Source organism: Lolium rigidum, chromosome 3 (genome assembly GCF_022539505.1).
Source record: "Lolium rigidum isolate FL_2022 chromosome 3, APGP_CSIRO_Lrig_0.1, whole genome shotgun sequence".
Lineage (NCBI taxonomy): Eukaryota > Viridiplantae > Streptophyta > Magnoliopsida > Poales > Poaceae > Lolium > Lolium rigidum.
Window position 1 is genome coordinate 28,308,828 of NC_061510.1, and position 7,516 is coordinate 28,316,343.

Sequence of the window (7,516 nt, forward strand, 5' to 3'; positions counted from 1 at the left end):
GCATGGCTAAGCATATTCGATATAACGGCTCTAGCAATGCACACATAGCTCAAACCTAGTCTTGCTGGGAGCAGGGGGTCAGAGTATTTAGTCTACAAGGATGGTAAATGCAACACACATAGGATAACTTTATCTGGCGATAAAACATATTGGAAACGAATGCGATATGTAGGAACCAGAAGTAAAAGCATTTCGAAATCATAATGTGAACCAGGCTAGGGCTTGCCTTTGTCCCTGAAAAACCAATGTGGATCTTCGATGATCCCATGCTTGACTTGTTCGTCGGTGGACAGACATTGACCTTCGGTGTTGTCGATCTTCATCGTCTCGGCACTTGCTCTATCGATCGCGAAGAAGCAAATACCGAAAAGGTAGAAAAAAAATCAATACATGACATCGATGCAATGCACATACAAGGATGATGATATGACATGTTACTTAGGTACTGAAATTAGACCTAGGACATGATCATCAGTTTAACTGGGGTTCGACGGGACTAGGGTTAGTAGTTCCGGAGCCCTCAAAGGGGTACAATTAGTTCTTCTAAACTAAATAGGGTTCAAAGTTGTTTAACAATGCATAATTTTTCTACCAAAATGTAGATCTCATTTTTCTGAAAATTTTGATATATTATACATATTTTTCTGATTTAAAATGAATAAGTTATGAATTTTACAAGTTTTATTCATTTTAAATCATTTCTGAAAATCCTGGAAATTAATAAAAACGTGACAGACTGGACCCACATGTCATAGTTTTAATCATTTCCTAAATATTTAAGAAAATAATAAAATCCTGACAAGGGGCCCCACCTGTCAATATATTTTCATTTACAGAAAATAAAAGAAAAAGAAAAGAAAAGGGCGGCGGGTCCCACGACGGTCAACCGCCGGTGGTCAACTCCGGCGGCCGGCGCCGGTGACCATAGCGCGGCGGCGCTAGAGGGCACCCCTGGACGCGCGGGACAACGCGTTCGACGCGCACGAGTGATGACCCACAAGTATAGGGGATCGCAACAGTCTTCGAGGGAAGTAAAACCCAAATTTATTGATTCGACACAAGGGGAGGTAAAGAATACTTATAAGCCTTAACAACTGAGTTGTCAATTCAGCTGCACCTGGAAAAGCACTAGTAACAGGGGTGATGTGAAAGTAGCAGTGATATGAGAGCAATAGTAACAGTAACACAGCAGTAGTAGTAGTAATATGAGAGCAATAGCACCAGAAAACAGTTGACATGTAGAACGAGTATATGATGATTAAAGATGGACCGGGGTTCCCAGCTATCTACACTAGTGGTAACTCTCCTATAACAAGTGTTGGGTGAACAAATTACAGTCGGACAATTGATAGGATTGAAATAGCATTAAGACAGAATATCAAGATCATTAATCATGTAGGCATGTTTTCCAATTATAGTCGTACGTGCTCGCAATGAGAAACTTGCACAACATCTTTTGTCCTACCAGCCGGTGGCAGCCGGGCCTCAAGGGAAACTACTGGATATTAGGGTACTCCTTTTAATAGAGCACCGGAGCAAAGCATTAACACTCCGTGAAAACATGTATCCCTCACATCACCGCCATCCCCTCCGGTTGTCCCGATTTCTGTCACTTCGGGGCCTTTGGTTCCGGACAGTGACATGTGCATAAAACTTGTAGATACAATCTAAGCAATAAGTATAGAGCTCAAATCTAAGATCATGGCACTCGGGCCCTAGTGACAAGCATTAAGCATAACAAGATTGCAGCAACAATAACATCATAAACTTTGTAGATAGACAATCATAATGTAACAATCCATCGGATCCCGACAAACACAACACCGATTACATCAGATGAATCTCAATCATGTAAGGCAGCTCATGAGATCATTGTATTGAAGTACATGGGGGAGAGAATACCAACTAGCTACAGCTAGAACCCGTAGTCCATGGGGGAACTACTCACGGAGCATGATGGAGGCGATGGCGTTGATGGAGATGGCTTCCGGGGCACTTCCCCGTCCCGGCAGGGTGCCGGGACGAGAGACTTCGTCCCCCGAATTGGAGTTTCGCGATGGCGGCGGCGCCCCGGAGTCTTTCCGGAGTTTCGTCAAGAGTTTCGGTGTTTTTAGGTCGAAAGGGATTTTATAGGCGAAGAGGCGGCGCAGGGGGGCACCTGGGGGCGCCACACCACAGGCCGGCGTGGGCCCAGGCCAGGCCGCGCTGCCCTATGGTGTGGTGGCCCTCTGGCCCCTCTCCGACTCTTCTTCGGTGTTCGGACGCTTCGGGAAAAATAGGAGGTTTGGTCTTCGTTTCGTCGAATTCCGAGAATATTGCCCGAACAGCCTTTCCGGAACCAAAAACAACAGAAAACGAGAACTGGCACTGTGGCATCTTGTTAATAGGTTAGTTCCGGAAAATGCATGAAATCATCATAAAGTGCAAGAAAAACATGTAAGTATTGTCATAAAACAAGCATGGAACGACAGAAATTATGGATACGTTGGAGACGTATCAAGCATCCCCAAGCTTAGTTCTTGCTCGTCCCGAGCAGGTAAACGATAAAAAGAATAATTTCTGTAGTGACATGCTACTTACATAACCTTGATCATACTATTACAAAGCATATGAAATGAATGAAGTGACTCAAGGCAATTATCTATAGTTGATAACAAATAGATAACATATAGCAAAACTTTTCATGAATAATACCTTCAAGACTAGTATCAAAAGTCTTGCACAAGAGTTAACTCATAAAGCAATAAGTTCAAAGTAAAGGCATCGAAGCAACACAAAGGAAGATATAAGTTTCAGCGGTTGCTTTCAACTTGTAACATGCATATCTCATGGATAATTGTCAACACAAAGTAATATGATGAATGCAAATATGCAAGTATGTAAGAATCAATGCACAGTTGACACAAGTGTTTGCTTCTAAGGTGGAAGGAAATAGGTAAACTGACTCAACATAAAGTAAAAGAATGGCCCTTCAAAGAGGAAAGCATCGATTGCTATATTTGTGCTAGAGCTTTGGTTTTGAAAACATAAAGAGAGCATAAAAGTAAAGTTTTGAGAGGTGTTTGTTGTTGTCAACGAATGGTAGTGGGCACTCTAACCCCCTTGCTAGACAAACCTTCAAGAGCGGCTCCCATGAATTATTTTTATTTTTGGGTGGCACTCCTTCCAACCTTTCTTTCACAAACCATGGCTAACCGAATCCTCGGGTGCCCGCCAACAATCTCATACCATGAAGGAGTGCCTTTTTATTTTAGTTTCATTATGATGACACTCCTCCCCACCTTTGCTTACACAAGCCATGGCTAACCGAATCCTTCGGGTGCCGTCCAACAATCACATACCATGGAGGAGTGTCTATTTTTGTTAATTAATTTGGGACTCGGGAATCCCATTGCCGGCTCTTTTTGCAAAATTATTGGATAAGCGGATGAAGCCACTAGTCCATTGGTGAAAGTTGCCCAACAAGATTGAAAGATAAACACCACATACTTCCTCATGAGCTATAAAACATTGACACAAATCAGAGGTAATAAATTTTGAATTGTTTAAAGGTAGCACTCAAGCAATTTACTTTGGAATGGCAGGAAATACCACATAGTAGGTAGGTATGGTGGACACGAGATGGCATAGTTTTTGGCTCAAGGTTTTGGATGCACGAGAAGTATTCCCTCTCGATACAAGGCTTAGGCTAGCAAGGTTATTTGAAGCAAACACAAGTATGAACCGGTACAGCAAAACTTACATAAGAACATATTGCAAGCATTATAATACTCTACACTGTCTTCCATGTTGCTCAAACACCTTTACCAGAAAATATCTAGACCTTAAGAGAGATCAATTATGCAAACCAATTTCAACAAGCTCTACAGTAGTTCTCCACTAATAGGCTTAGACTACATGAAAAAACTTAATCATGATCTACTTGAGAGCTCAAAACAATTGCCGAGTGTCAAATTATTCAAGACATGATGAGGCATTTTCTGTTTCCAACCAATTATAAATAAGTGCAATAGCTTCCAACTTTTATCATTGAACATTAAAAGTAAAACGAAAAACACGAGTGTTCATATGAAAAAGCGGAGCGTGTATCTCTCCCACACAAGGATTGCTAGGATCCGAATTTATTCAAACATAAACAAAAATAAAAGCACACAGACGCTCCAAGTAAAGCACATAAGATGTGACCGAATAAAAATATAGTTTCGGGGGAGGAAACCTGATAAGTTGATGAAGAAGGGGATGCCTTGGGCATCCCCAAGCTTAGACGCTTGAGTCTTCTTGAAATATGCAGGGATGAACCACGGGGGCATCCCCAAGCTTAGACTTTTCACTCTTCTCGATCATATATCATCCTCCTCTCTTGACCCTTGAAAACTTCCTTCACACCAAACTTCTCATAAACTTCATTAGAGGGGTTAGTACTCAAAAAATTTGAATCCACCTTGGTCCTGTAGTGGCACATTGCAAGAACTCAATAAAACATTAGCTACAGCTCTCCACGTCTAGAAAACCTCGCTTAAAGTCCACAAGAGACAATGCAAAAAAAAAACAGAGACAGAATCTGCCAAAACAGAACAGCCAGTAAAGACGAATTTTAATAAAATACTTCCGTTGCTCAAATCAGAAAACTCAAAACTAACGAAAGTTGCGTACATATCTGAGGAACACGCACGTAAATTGGCATATTTTTCCGAGTGACGTCGAAACCCCTCGGCGGGCAGAGACGGGCAACACGGTAGAGCCGGGAACAACTAGGGCTGCGGCCGGCCCCGGTCCCTCGGAGCGACGGCCCGCAAAGCCTCCCGGTCGCACGCACCGATGTTTATCACAAGGGCGTGCCACCTGACCTATACCTGGTCGGGAAGGTGTGGATGATGCCTCGCTTAGTTTCTCGCGGGGCACACACGTAAACGTTAAATACGAGCCTCGATCGGCTCTCGAGTTATCCCGTGAATCGGCTCAAAGAGCCGATCCACCCATGATTCGGACGAGGTGCCCGAATATATGGTGGTCCTGCTTGATCAAGGTAAAGCTAATGAGATCTACGACGATGTGGGGTTTTCACCGCATAATCGGATCGTCCTACTCCGGAGTTGGGCCTCGCGGCCACGCACGGTGATCGTAAGCTGATCCTAAACAAGGCCTAAAAACCAACACGAGGTTGATCCTCGGAACATCCCGCTTAGGGCCAACGAATGACACCCTACGTGCCGCTGGATCCTCCCCCTTTGTAAGGCCTAACTATTGCAGATATTAAACTAATCCTTGTAGAACAAGGAGCAATCGTAACGGATCAGATCTACTAAACTATGATCAAGCGGGGTGCCGCCCCTACACCTAAGATAGGTGTAAGGGCGGCTAGACATGCAAGGGTTGCACTACGAAAGCATGTAATATGAAGAACAATGCTAACCCTAACATGTCTAAGATAACTACGTTGCTCGCCATCAAAAAGGCTTCGATACGAGCAACACATGAACAACGTGGGCAGGCTTGTGCTGCCTAGATCGCAAGATGCGATCTAGGCAGCATGATGCTTACCGGTAGAAACCCTCGAGACGAAGGGGTTGGCGATGCGCCGAGATTTGTTTGTGGTTGAACGTTGGTTGTTGTTTATTCCATAAACCCTAGGTACATATTTATAGTCCAGCGGACTTTCTAATGTGGGCGTGCACCAAACCGTGCACGAGTAAGATTCTAACTCTAAACTAAGATGCGATCTAATATGTTACAGATATACGGGCAATTAAGCCCAACTTGGTATAAAAGGCCGATTCACGTATTCCTCCTATATATATATTCTCCGAGTCCATCTTGATCGCAGCCCACCTCTGACTTGGTCAAATTCTGGTGATAACACATGCCCCCCTGGTTTTGGAAATGACATTTCCAAAATCATTACGCTTCCTTTCGTCGGGTCATATCGTGGCAGAGCAGAACTGCCGCAGAATCTTCCATCATTACGTCTCGCCTCCCGGGCTTCTCTGTATGAATTGTCAATTTCGGCCTCACGCCCTCGAGAACCGTCATGGCATTAAATCTCCACTACACTCTCTTTATTTATCTGTGCCAAACGGTTCACCACTCCATCGCCTTGCTCTGCTCTGTTCACCAAAACAAAAAACCCTTCTCTCTTGCAGCCATGTCTTCCTCTTCCTCCTCCGCTTCAGGCACCTCTCTCCAACCGTTGCCGAAGGACAAAGAAGAGGACGATCTCCGTTCTGGGGCGCACCCCATCTCCTCTGACAAGGAGAAGAAGGGAGGAGAAGCGGAGAGGACCAAGGCCTCCCCCTCCGCCAGGCTCCCGCCGAAGAAGCGCTCCCGCATGTGGGCGGACAGCGAGGACGACGATGATGACGAGGAGGAAGAAGATGAGGAGGAGGAAGATGATTCCTCTGCCTCCATTGGGTATCCTCCAACGAAGCGCTTCCGCGGCTGGGCGGATAGCGAGGACGACGACGATGACGAGGAGGAGGAGGAGGCTCCAGCCGACGGCTGGGGCAGCAGTGGCGAGGAGCTTCCTGGGAGCAGCGCCGACGACCTCGACGACGGTGACGATGAGGACAGCGACGACTAGTAGAGTAGGACTAGCAGTAGTAATGCACTAGGCACCAGATCCCTCTTTTGAGAGCCATCGGCTCTTCTTGTAAAGCCGCTCCTTTGAATTAATGAGAATTGTTCTTCCAATTTCTCCTTTCATTAATCCAACTTCCATCCTCCCGCTTGCCACACCAAGACCGATAGTAACGAATCGGGCTATTATTGTTTTTCTCGACCGTGGCGTTTTGCAGTCCCGCAGCCGATGACCATCCATCGGCTAATTTGAGAAACCAGTCTCTTCCTTTCCTTGCAGCACCAGCACGGTCCAAACCTCGTACCAGACGACGGCTTTTTCCTTCCCAGTTCTTCCTGAGAAGATCATGATGCAGTGACAGCCGAGGTAACTCCAATCGGCTCTTAAAAACAAGGCACCTGAGAAGATCATGTCTGAGGGAGCTTCTTATGCAGAGCTAGCCGATTTGAACATAAATCGGCTTCTCAAAGCAGAGAGCCTTCAAGGTGAGCTGCCCCCCGAGTTTCTTCAGTTCCTGTCGGCCAGATCGACTCCTTTCCTTTGGTGGATCTGATGCAATCCATCCTTGACCTGATCTGCACGTCCAGGCTGCTCTTGGTCTTGTCCTTGAAGAGAGGATCCGAGCTCTTAAGCTACTCCATTAAGGAGTTCTTTCATTAAAACCCTCTTCGTGCTCCATTGACCCTCTGATCGTATCAGTTATTCCCCTTGAGTCGATGTCTGCTGCATCGGCTGTGCTCGAAAATTTTCGAATTTTCAGAATTTTTACGGCCGACTGGTGCATCGGCCCCCACACTCCAATACCCATCACCAAAGGATGACACGCTTCTAGTGCATATCCTCGTGTTCTATCCACCTGGGTGCCCCCCCGAGCCGATTCTGTCAAGAGAATTGATGGTATCGGCTCTGTTGTATAACATGTTGAACCCAGGCAGAATGGTG